This window comes from Drosophila albomicans, chromosome 3, assembly GCF_009650485.2.
Source record: "Drosophila albomicans strain 15112-1751.03 chromosome 3, ASM965048v2, whole genome shotgun sequence".
NCBI classification, from domain to species: domain Eukaryota; kingdom Metazoa; phylum Arthropoda; class Insecta; order Diptera; family Drosophilidae; genus Drosophila; species Drosophila albomicans.
Window position 1 is genome coordinate 36714306 of NC_047629.2, and position 13575 is coordinate 36727880.

General features: G+C 33.8%; 2 long non-coding RNA genes across 3 annotated transcripts; both read right to left on the minus strand.

The window, feature by feature from the left end:
• Positions 1–1236: 1236 nt before the first annotated feature.
• On the minus strand, positions 1237–6689 carry LOC117568750 (uncharacterized). Of its 2 annotated transcripts, none has more exons than XR_007954756.1 (3): positions 6396–6689; positions 1633–1688; positions 1237–1456 (listed from the first exon to the last, which is right to left on the minus strand). It is a non-coding gene; the product is annotated as an uncharacterized LOC117568750 (long non-coding RNA). The 2 variants fall into 2 exon arrangements; XR_004572172.2 differs by lacking the exon at positions 6396–6689 and adding an exon at positions 1755–2045.
• On the minus strand, positions 5890–6255 carry LOC117568751 (uncharacterized). The gene is made up of 2 exons (XR_004572173.2): positions 6161–6255; positions 5890–6099 (listed from the first exon to the last, which is right to left on the minus strand). It is a non-coding gene; the product is annotated as an uncharacterized LOC117568751 (long non-coding RNA).
• Positions 6690–13575: the final 6886 nt, after the last annotated feature.

Below are 13575 nucleotides of genomic sequence, written 5' to 3' on the forward strand. Positions count from 1 at the left end.
GCATCTAATTCGCAGCCAAGTTCAAGCTACTTTTACCACCGCAAATTTACAGGGTACAACTGATACTAGTATTACGCTTAACTAGGATAAAAAAAAGTCAACTGTGTGTATGAACGAGGCAAGAGAAGCAAAAAAAATGGGAAGTGGATCTGCGAAAGGCAAAGCAAACATTGCAGAGTTGCAAAATGCAGTCGAGTGGTTTAAGCGACTCCCCGAGGGCAACTGGTTTGAAGTTAGAGATTGCCATTGGAACTGTAGATGAAACTGAGAAGGAGTCGAGGAGGAGAACTTCTCCTTGTAGCGCGCCTATGACAAATGCCAACGAAAGAAAACTGTTCCGTCGGCAGCGTTACAAAGTTTTTCCATTAAAAAACATTAAATACAAAGTGCGTTCATGTTGATGACGCTCATGATGACGATGCTGCTGATGATGATGTTGATGATGATGATGATGACGATGCTCAGCGCTAAAAGATGTGAAAACAAACAGTAAAAACCAGCAAAACGACAAAAGAAAACGATGATAAAAGCCACACACACAAACATACACAAATACTCACACATATGTGTGTATGTGTGTGTGTGTGATATATGTAGGATTTCTATGGCCTATGATTATAGAGAAGTGTTCGAGTGTCGTGTGTGCAAAGTGCGGATTGGGAATTAGGGAATGAGCAAAGTGTGCAAAGTATGCGAAACGTTGCCAAAAAACTTGCGAAAAACCCAACAAAATCAGCAGCAGCAAGTTTTGATAGTCAAACATTTAATACTCACAGCATGCCTCAAGCAGCGACAGCTATTGCAACTCCTTCGCATTCTGGCTAGAAAGATATGTAGAAGGCAAATAGAAGACGCAACTTTGATTGCAACTAGTTATTGCATTTGGTTAAATTTGTATTTACATATTATGAAAGTTCTAAATTGCAAAGTAATTTTATTACTTTTATTTGAGACATTTAATTTATTAATATTCATTTTATTAGCCGCTTTTTAATCTGTAATATAATCGAACATTTATATTATTTCAGCATTTCAAATATTTTCATTATCTTTTCATTTTATTTTAATTCAGCAATTTTTCTTGTCAACATAAATATATCGATATATCATATTTTATGAGTGTGTATTCAAAACATATATTTAATATTCAAGTTCAAAATGGGAAGACACTTTTATTAATCTATCGAAACTTTGCGCACTAGTTAGTATCTCACAATGGAGAACATTTTCTTTAAAACAATTCTAAGTCTAAAAATTAGGGTTAAGGTTGTGTATTCCATTAATAATTTATTTATTTCTAATTTAAATATTCCATCAATAAATAACTTGCAACTTGGGTGGAAAGAACATCATATCCAGAAATTTTTGAAACGTAGCAGCTTTCTTGATTTTTTATGTTCGTACTCCAGTGGTTCCGAAAACGCCGATGGTGACAATAGAAACACATTCCATGTTCCTGTAATAAAAAAAATGTTAATTTATGAACTGTACGTATAAATATTTATAACGTTTATAAAAATGCTATGCATATAAACGCAAATATATGTATATATATATATATATATATGTATAGATGCCTGCATGCATGCATATACACAAATGTTCATTTTACAACAGTTTCATTAAACTTACTTTCAAAAAATGTGTCCATAATTCTCCCACGATGCCTGCCAACACCACCAATTACTCTATTAAAATAAAAGATAACAATAGATTAGTTTTTGTTAATAATATTCAAATTAATCTTCACTTACCTTACCACGCGTTGATGCTTCCTCTTTTACCCGGTTGCAAGTGACGAATGTCGATGTTGCAACATTTTTGGCAACATCTATATTATCGATGTTACATCAAGGTTTATCCAGCTCTAATCAGTAGCTGGAGGAGATGCCTCAGATTCTCGGTCCGCTCTTTGCACCAAACCGAACACAAGACTGCAAAAACGCTTGCAAAGCCAAAAGAACCCCAACAGAACCCCGTTCTGTATCAGTTTGTTGGCTTTGCAAGCGTTTCGGGTCTTGTATATTTTCTACAAGATTAAGAAACAATACAAATTTCCTTGAGCTCTATGCCGGCTGATGGATCAGCCTTACAAAAAAAATCTAGAACCACTTGAGAATTACAACAGGCAAATAAGTAAAATTTACTGTTTACGTTTTTAATTTATGTAATTAATTTTGCAATTATGCCACAAAAACGAAATATTGCATCCTTTTAAGCTGATCATTCAAAGAACATAAAAAATCAAAAAAACTACAATCAAGTGTGCTCGACTCTGAGACCCATTTTGAATAAAGGCAAAATGTAGCGGTAATATTTTTTTAATATACCAAAATAACCCCAAAAATTCTGGAAATTTTTCCAATAGTTTATCCAATCGTGTAAGTATTTATAAAAATAAAACATTTGTAGAAATTAACATTGAGAAGCACTTTACGAAAATATTTGGCCCTAGACAGTTTGTGGTAATATTTTAAAGGAGACAAGCGAAACATGGAAAAGAGAATGAGAATTAAAAGCAATGCCAAATGCATGGAGAAAAGTCGCTTGCTACTTTAATGAAAATGAAATGCAAAAACAATAAGCTAACGCAATTGACACAAAAGATACAGTGAGCACTGGCAAGTGCAGCTAGCGGGTTGAATTTGAGAGACAAAAGTGAATACGACAAAATGAATGTGAATGTGAGTAGAATAACTATTCACTGCAGAGCGAAACAATGAAAATAAAATCAAAAAACAAAAAAGGCATAAAAATAGATCTCTTTTGCAAGCATTTTTCTCTCTCTCTCTCTCTTTTTCCTTTATATTCTTAAATTTTGATTTTTGAGAACTTCTTTAAAAGCCGGAAAACTTCCGTTGCGTTGTGATCGCAATCTCTAATGCATTGTCATATCTTGTGCATATTATTCACAATTCGTTCGCAAACATATTGAAGGAGCGAACTTCAGTTTTTATGTGATTTGTGTGTGTATGTCAAATGTGTGTGTGTCAAGTATGTGTGTAGAATGTGGGTGTGTTTGGCATGTGTGTCTTTTGTTTTCACGCTGGACGCTTTTCATTTGTTTTTCAATTCGGCGGTGCAGTAAGCAGAGCATTGGTCGTGACACATTTTCCCATCAGTAGTCCACTGGGAGAAAGAATAACAGTATCACAGAGAGTGAGAGAGAGGGATAAGGGGAGAAAGAGAAAGAGTCAGTCATATCATAACGCATCGTCGATTCTCTGCGGAGCATTTTTTATGGTTCGGTAAATCTGTGCGCTCTACTTAAAGCATATTTAAATTTCGCCCAAGGAACTTGAGAAGCGCACGGGGAAGGGGACAAAGGCAATGGAAAGACGTATGTGCATATGGTAATATTTATGAGTACTCACTAATACACGCTCTTATGCATTTTGAACACAATTTTGCCAGAGTTTCCTTCTCTTCTCGCCCAACCATTTCGCTTCGACTCTGATTCTCTGACTCTCTCTCGCTCTGCCCTTGCCCAGCGATTTCATCCTTGGCTAAAATAACATTGCTAAGGCAAATTTGCATAAAGAAATCCCTAAACTCACCCATACACACTACACCACACACTCGCACTCACAGATGTGTGTGTATAGTGCATATTTGAGTTTTGTGTATGACTTTCACATAAACTTCTTTGGTTGCGAACGATGCTCGACGGACTGCAAGCTAACATAAGAAGGAGAGAGAGAGCGAGTGTTGAGCTGGGGAATTAATTTCGAAGTGAGGCGAAACGGTTAGAAATTTTCAACGTTATTGTATTTATTAAATATTAATCTGCAGAGCGTATAAATTTCATCGACATTCGCCGTCGCCGTCGCCGCCTCCACACGAAGTGTGAACTGAAGACCGACATGGACAAACTGAAACAAGTTGCCAAGTTTTGCGCCGTTCTCCCATTTCAGCGCCAGCTTCTCAGCTTCCCAACTTACAGCAGCACCATCCCCAGACAATCGGGCAATATTTATATTCAATTACGCTGTTAGTAAGCGCCCAAAAATGTGCTCAGACACCACTCGTTAGTCGTGGGACGAAGTTTAAAGTGTTGGCAGGCAATCGATAAGAAAATAGTAGAGGAAAAATATAATTTAAAATCAAATTTAAGTATACATTTTTAAATATGGAAAATACAATCTTAATATAATATATAATAAGTATTGAGAAGCAATCGATAAAAAATAGTAAAGGAAAAATATAATTTAAAATGAAATTTAAGTATACATTTATGAAAAATACAATCTTAATTCAATAAGCAAGTCAATAAATATTAGATTTATAATATATAATAAGTATTGACAAGCAATTGATAAGAAAAAGGTAGAGGAGAAATATAATTTTAAACAAAATTTAGACTTATTAAAGATGAAGAGTACAATAAATATGTAAATATGTTTTGTTTGTATTTCAGCTGTTGATTTCATATTCAAGAAGCACAACAATAATAAATTAAATTTGACGAACCATCAAATTATTGAATATAATGTATAGTTAATTCAATTGCAAATTTGATTCAGATAGATGACTCACAGTTTGCACTTGAATAAACATAAGCATAAGCTCAGCAGACATTTCGATCATGTTATGTATGCATATCAATCATCTTCTAGTCTCGTTAACAATTAATAATATAGAACGTTTTTAATGCAAATTTCGTGCAACAACAGTGGGCAACACAATCAAATGCATTCATTATGCACAACTGTAAATTGAGTAATAAATAGAAGTGAGAAGCAGCAGCTAAGCTAAGCTGCCAGAATAAACAAGCTCCAAACATTTCAATTAATGTGATTAAAACAAACAACAAGAAGAACAACAATGCAAATATGTCATGACATTCTCGTAGGCGTGGCAAACTCATCAAGCGCATCAGAATCAATTACAATTGTAATATTTGTAATTGTTACTGAGTCAATGCTGAACCAAAGCAAAAACAAGCAACGGACTTCCAAATGCAATTCACAAATTTAAATTGTTTAATTATTAAGAATCTGCTGGAATTTGCAGTAGACCGAAAAGGCCAAAAGACAAATGAGAGAAATTCATATAATTAATTAATTGTAATTTGCAGCAAATTTGCAGTTTTTCATTAGGTCAAACGACAGTTGAGTTCTGTAATGAATACAAATTGCCACGACGGAGAAAGAGAATGGGAAGAGAAAAGCCAATTGGACTTAGGGATATAATTTACTTGCTATAAATCTGCTAGTTGATTGGGAGTGTATTTGAAATACTAGCTTGTGAAATTGGTGGCAATATTTACGAGTTACACATCATGTATTTTGCATTACAATAGAAAAGTTATGCTGCCTGGAATGCATTATGAATGGCAATTAACAAGAGAATTTCGAAGCAAGAAGTTTAACACTTTGGGTGAGCATAGAGTAATCAAATACGAATAATAGAAAATTTAATTTGGCACGTATTTTATGTATCTGGCTAGAAAGATATGTAGAAGGCAAATAGATGACGCAACTTTGATAGCAACTGGTTATTGAATTTGGTTAAATTTGTATTTATTATGAAAGTTCTTAATTGCAAAGTAATTTTATTACTTTTATTTAAGACATTTAATTTATTAATATTCATTTTATTAGCCGCTTTTTAATCTGTAATATAATCGAACATTTATATTATTTCAGCATTTCAAATATTTTAATTTTTCATTTAATATTAATTCAGCAATTTTTCTTGTCAACATAAATATATCGATCGTCATATTTTATGAGTGTGTATTCAAAACATATATTTAATATTCAAGTTCAAAATGGGAAGACACTTTTATTAATCTATCGAAACTTTGCGCACTAGTTAGAATCTCACAGTCGAGCACATTTTCTTTTAAACAATTCTAAGTCTAAAAATTACGGTTAAAGTTGTGTATTCCATTAATAATATAATAATATATAATATTTATTTCTAATTTAAATATTCCATCAATAAATAAATCAATAAAGCTGCTACGTTTCAAAAATTTCCCGATTTCTTGATTTTTTATGTTCTTTGAACGATCAGCCTTAAAAGTATGCACTATTTCGTACTCCAGTGGTTCCGAAAACGCCGATGGTGACAATAGAAACACATTCCATGTTCCTGTAATAAAAAAAATGTTAATTTATGAACTGTCCTAATAGATGTATGTATAAATATTTACAACGTTTATAAAAATGCTATGCATATAAATGCAAATAAAGATGTATAGATGCCTGCATGCATACATATGTATATATACAAATGTTCATTTTACAACAGTTTCATTAAACTTACTTTCAAAAAATGTGTCCATAATTCTCCTACGATGCCCACCAACACCACCAATTACTCTATTAAAATGAAAGATAACAATAGATTAGTTTTTGTTAATAATATTCAAATTAATCTTCACTTACCTTACCACGCGTTGATGCTTCCTCTTTTACCCGGTTGCAAGTGACGAATGTCGATGTTGCAACATTTTTGGCAACATCTATATTATCGATGTTACATCAAGGTTTTTCCAGCTCTAATCAGTAGCTGGAGGAGATGCCACAGATTCTCGGTCCGCTCTTTGCACCAAACCGAACACAAGACTGCAAAAACGCTTGCAAAGCCAAAAGAACCCCAACAGAACCCCGTTCTGTATCAGTTTGTTGGCTTTGCAAGCGTTTCGGGTCTTGTATATTTTCTACAAGAGTAAGAAACAATACAAATTTCCTTGAGCTCTATGCCGGCTGATGGATCAGCCTTACAAAAAAAAATCTAGAACCACTTGAGAATTGCAACAGGCAAATAAGTAAAATTTACTGTTTACGTTTTTAATTTATGTAAACAAACCTGCAATTATGCCACACAAACGAAATATTGCATCCTTTTAAGCTGATCATTCAAAGAACATAAAAAATAAAAAAAAAACAAATAAGAAAGTTACAGTCGAGTGTGCTCGACTGTGAGATACCCGCTACTCATTTTTAATAAAGGCAAAATATTGCGGTATCATTTTCAAAAAATACCAAAAATACTAAAAATACTAAAAATATACCTAATGGTATGTTTGGTATATCACCATTCTAAATATACCATAGACGGCACAATCTGCCAGATTGTCGGCCAAAGCAACTAAGACCCCTAGTAAGTAGGCGTTTTTGCCCATACAAAAGTATTTCTTTAATAACTTCCACAATTTTTCTCTGATCGCAACCAAATTTTCAGGAATCATAACTACTACTGTAATTATTAGTAGGTGTTCCGGATATAACGACGCACAGTGGTTGCGTCCATAGGCCAAAAATAAAAAAAGTCATAACAACAAAAATGTACGAAAAGTAAACAAATCGTTTCTAAATTGTCCAACCTTTTTCATGGCAAACTAGATTTTTCTGGATATCTAACGGTTCTTTCTAAAAACAGAATTGAAGTTGCGAACATTTAGTCATTTGCACAGCACAGATTGCGCGCATCGCGAATTTTTTCACAACAAAACCGAACTTTGAAGTGGTCAGTTCATTTATTACGTGTCCAAATTTTAAATATTTATAATGGGTTTTGAAGTTGAAGGTATTTTCTAAAATTTGAGATATTATAAAAAAACGTACTTGTTAAACTCTTCTTGTTATATTAATTTGAAATAATACATGTTTTTTTGTCTATATTTTGAACGTCTTTTTTTATGTTTAGCTAAGGTTTTAGTAGTGACGCCACTAAATGCCACAGTTAAATTGTATATTAATGTGTTTGTCTGGCTCTAAAGGTAATAAATGTGTAAATTTTTTTTGCCGAAAAGTGCCGATGTGCTTACAATCGTAAAAATTCTAACACCGTCTTAACATTTTCAGGGTCAGTTTTGCACTAAAAAAATTTGTTTTCGCTCGTGTGCTTGTTGTGCTGTTGCCCTGTCTTCGTCTTTTGAGTTAGTGTTTATTAATAGTTTTTCATTTATTAATAGTTTTGATTTATTTTTTGTTTATTCCCTTGGTTTAAACTTTAATAGGTTCTTCTTATAAGTATGTATTCTCACGTTTATATGTTTTTAATGTATGGTGCAGCGAAGAAGGTAGCGCCGTTGAAAGGCGAACAAAATTGATTGAAGTTATAGAAGCAAATATTATTAAAAACGGCTATATTGTTGATAAGAGTGAAGTGTCAAAGCGAATTGAATACGTTTGTAAGAGGATTATAACGTTTTGGGTTAATTACAAACGCATGAAATCTTCAATTCTCCAATATCAATCTGATTGGTTGAATGAAAAGGAATCAATACCGATAACATGCGCCCAATCTACATTAAAAAATCTGAGCCGTATGGAAGCTATATGATACGATTTTTTTACAGTGTGTTTAAAATATTTTTTATAGATTTTTGGATTTTTCACGCATGTACATCTTTGATCTTTGGTGTACAGAAGTGGGCACGAATGAAGAAAAAACTCGAAGAGTAACTAGTTTGGTAGAAGAAAGCAGCAGCAATATAATTTAAATATAATATATATATAGAATATATATAGTATATCTTGGATTCTAATATCAAATTTTAGCACTGTAACTCCACCGGAAGAATTTTGGCGCACAATCGGCATATATGCCATAATAAGGTTATATGGGAGCTATAGGATATAGTCCTCCGATGTATCCAATTTTTTTACTATATATTCAAAATATTTTTTTAAATTTTTGGGGAAAATTTCATAACGATATCTCAACGGAAAGTATTTTTGGCCGCGGCTTCATACAAGTCCAACCACTGTGCGACGGTCCCTTGAAAGTCGCTATAACCGCATTTAACTTGCATTTTAATTACGAATTACGAAAACAGTTTCACACATGATATACTTTGCAATACAATTGAAAAGGTTTGCTGCTTTGAATGTATTATGCATGACAATTAACAACTGAATTTCTAAGCAAAAACTTTAACACTTTGGTGAGCATAGAATAATCAAATACGAGTAATAGAAGTGTAATTTAGTCTTTTAAGACAAAAAAATATAAAAAGAATCACCTAATATTAAATTGTACTTATGAGATATAAAAAAATAAAATCGTAATTCAAATTTTATGGTACACGGCAATCAAATTCGAGTAACAAAAATTAGATTTAGGCTTTTACTTCATGCATTTTGTGTAGTGTACAATATTGCCCCAAAAAGTATGCTACATTTTTTAAATCAAATATCTATGGCTTTGCATTCTGTGTGCTCTGCTAATATCGCATTTAAAAGCTTGGATGCTTTTATTAAATTTCAGAGAAAAGTGCATAAAAGTAGTGGAAAATGGTTGGCAATTTGCCTTGGTCATAAATTCAATTGGGGCTCAGTTTTTATGACCAGCTCTTGAGGCGTATCGACGAGCAGCAGCAAAAGCAACATTAGAGGGTTGTCCTGCTGCCGTTGCCATTGCTGTTGCTGCTGCTGCTGCTGCTGCTGCTGCTAAATGTTGCGCTAAGCAATAAAAATTACATTATGAAATTAATACACAACAAAGGAAGAAAAAAGGAAAAGAAAAAGTGCAGCCAGGTTGGCAACAACACACACACACACATAAGCGTTGCAGTTTGCTTCTATTGCATTAGTTAGAGTGCAGGTGAAATTGGTGAAGAGAGGCGGAATAACAGGGGCTTGGCTTTGGCTTTAGAATTGGCGGAACGTGTGTGCCGTAATGGCATTTATGACGACGACGACGACGGCGACGACGACGACAACGTCGACGACACCGTAAAGTCAAACAACTTTGTTAGCATTTTATGCTCGTGCGAAACCAACAAAGTAAGCTTAAATGAAATTCAGTTGATTAATTGCTATTAGTTGCTTGACCCGAACATGGCCAAGATGATTAGTTTGTGTTCTTGGTGGTCACACAATGTCACAGTTTATGCTTTATGATTTCTACACAAAAATATTACATGGAAAATTTAATTTCTGCAGCAGTCGTAATTTAAATTCTCGTTCACAGCTCGAGACTCAATCTTGTTGCTCATTAGTGCTAGCAAAAGTATTTTGCAACAAAAAAATACAAAATTTGGCAGGCGTGTTTTTGCGGAATAATTGAGAAATTTGATATTCACATTTGCGTTGTAATAAAATGCAAAATGGAAGTTCAGTAAAATTTCCATTTTGGGCTTTGAATCCACACATATGTAAAGCAAAATAAATAAATCGCAATTCGAAAATAAACCTATTGGAATGCACTCGCAAAATCAACAAACATATGAATATCATTCATGTTGATGCAGTCAGTCAGTGAGTGAATGAATGAAATATTCGAAAAATTCGCTTCAAGTTCAACACTTTTCTGTGTCTATTGCAATTAGCCGACGCTTTTAATGTTGTAATTTTGTGAAGAGCTCCCGCCCAGAGATGTTGTTCGTTCATATTTATCTCGAAAATTGTACAGTAAATGGCCAAATTACATATCCATATTGACATGTTATTGAATGCCAGCTCATGGCTGGCTACAACAAATACACACACTCTGAGATGTAGAGAGTTGATGTTTCTGCTGCAGTACAAAGGCAAACATTACCTCCCCTTTCCCTTCCCCTTCACCTTGCTCCACTCGACACACGTCCCTTTGGTTGCCACACTTTGTGGCATTTTGTTTATTTATGTTATGTTGTGCTGGCTCTGTTGAGTGAGTTTTTGTATCTGATACTGAAAACACAACGCAACGAAATAGAAGCAGACGCAGAAGCTGATTCAGAGGGCAGGCAACAAACACATGTAAGCCATGGCCATAGATAACCACAAATCCGGTATGATTAGACTTTTGATGGCAACTTTACAGCAACTTTAATAAATGAACTCGAAATTTATTAGTTTTAGTGATGCAGAAGTAACCGCAAAATGCATACAACAAAATACTTATGCACATTCAGATACTATCAAATACTTCTACTCCATCTATACAAATATTTAACACTCTTAAAAGTCTGTTGTTGTCTTTTCACTGCTGCCGACGCTCGTTGCGTGGCTTTTTGGTATTTTGTCAAACATTTCATTGATTTTGCAAATTCTCTGCGGTTACTGCCTCTCTCCGAGGTGTTGCTACAGAATTTCCACACACACACACACACAGACACACAAAAACGTAACACAAATTGGTCTCTCTCACATTGCATTAGCAGTTGCCAAACGCCAAAAATGTAATACAATTTATGAACCTTTATTTCAAGTTATTTTAGTTGGACATTAATTGATGGTTAAAGTAATTGAATAGAATAGATAAAAGTATATATAGAATATAATGGAATATATAGAAAATACAAAGAACATATAAAAAATAACGATTTTATAGAATAGGAAACATATCTAGATATAACTTAGTTTTAGATGGACATGATTTGATGCCAAAGTAATTGCAGAAAATTGATAAATAGATATATAATATTTTGAGAATATAGAATATATAAAATATATCAAACAGAATATATAAATATTTATATTATACCACTATTTTAATTAACTTTAACTCATTGATAATTAAATATAATAATTCGTAAAGTAGTTAAGGAAAGTAGATAAATATAGATAAAGTATAAATAGAATATATTAAATATAGAATATAAATTCCTATATCATAACATTACAGTTTTTTCAGCGTGGCTGCGGTTTTCACATTCACGAAAACCGAAGTTTCTGTTTACAAAGCGAGTAAGTTTGTTTTACCGAAATGAAAAATAAATGCCTTTTCTACATCAAATCAGATCAAATTTCTGACCCCACCGCAAATTTGGATATACAATTTTTTTTTAACTCAGTTCTAGTCAAACACAAATTGATACTTATAAATCTTGTTCACATATTATAGATATAGATATAAAAATATATAGAATATATACTCGTACTTTAAATTTTAAGTTTGGAATACAAAGAATATTTACCATTTCCATCTTCAAAAGCTCGAAACGAAAATCTCACCCATCCGACTCGTAGCCCACTTTTACAATAGCGCTTAAATATTTTATTGCACATTTCTAGGCTCATGATTAATTCGAAATGCAATGTGTGCTTGGATGATGGAGAAGAAGCAGCGTCTTCCCTTTTCCCTCCTTCTTCTTTTTCCTCCCCCATTTCGGATGCCTACGCTGGGAAAGCACAAAAGGCTTTGGAGGAGAGTTGCTGCCAGGCTCAACATTTTATTTATACTTTTAATGCGCATTTAAATTGCCAACTGCTTCTACAACTCTCATCTCTCTCTCTCTCTCTCTCTCTCTCTCTCTCTCTCTCTCGTTCGTTTCTCTTTTCGTTCTGTCTCGCCTTCAGCTGACTCCGTGTGCTTAAACAATATTGCATGGCAAATGGCGTAGATATGAACAGCTACTTTATTGTTGGCATTACACTTGAGCAATAATAGCAATTGTCGGAGACGAGAGACGGAGATGAAGCAGTAGAAAGGGAAAAGAGACAGGAGAGAGAGAGATAGAGAAAGGAGTGGGAGAGGAGGAGAATGAGTCTGAGACGGAGGTCAGAAACGGCAACAAAGTCGTCGTGGGGCGCCGGCATTGTAGCTGAAGATGATGATGATGATCACTTCAACATCATCAACGTCATCATCTGCATTGCCAGCATAGCCTCATCGTCATTATTGCTATCATAAGTATCTTAGCAGAGAATATATATTGTCCTCGTTTGTCGATAAGTAAAGACAATGTCGTCGCCTCCATCGGCATCGGCATCGGCAACGTCATCGACGTTCCGTCTCGCCTGTGTTGCAATTTCTATAAACACAAAACGGCGAACGCCCCCGTTGAGATTTGTGCATCCTTCTCCTCCTCCCCCTTCGAAGTTTGCTCCCCCTCTCCACCCTTGGTCTGTCACCCGCACCGTCTGCGTGTCATAAGAGCGGAAATACGCTTACAAACGCAATAATTTTGCATGCACACACACACACACATACGCACACAGAAGGCATCACAATGCATCTCGCATGTTGCGCATACGCCGCGTATGCTGCCACTATAAATTCCTTTGGCACACGCCCATCGTCGCATTTTTTTGTTGACTTCCATTGCAGATTTATACAACTTTTTGCACATTTCTTGAATTCTTTTTCATTTTTTTCTTTGTATTCTTAATATTTATTTGCTTGTTGAAAAAAAAAAACAATACGACAATGCGTCATATATTTCTGCTTTTTTTTGGCAGTTCGAAGAACAAAATGCACTAGGAGAAAAAAAGCATCAAAAATTTAGAAATATAGTAAATTGAACTAAGATTGTGCAAAATATTTTTATATTAGGAAAGCAATTTGGTACATACAATTGAAAGTATTTTACAGGAAAGATTAACAATAAAATAGAATAATTATAATAGTAAGTCTAAATATGTTATTGAGTTCTTAAAACTAAAAAATAAAGTAAATTTAATAAAAGTTAAATTTTCAAAAATAATATTATTCAAAGGAATAATTTTTAACTAAATAATATATAAGTTTCTAATACTTAAAATTTAAAAATTGAATAATTGTATTATATAATGTGAATTTCCTCGAAATGTGAATAGCAAATATCAACGAAAGCATTTGTAATGCAATAAAAATGAAGTTTTTAATATTCTAAATATATTTTGTGAGGTCCTTCAACCAGCTGCATCATTTCTC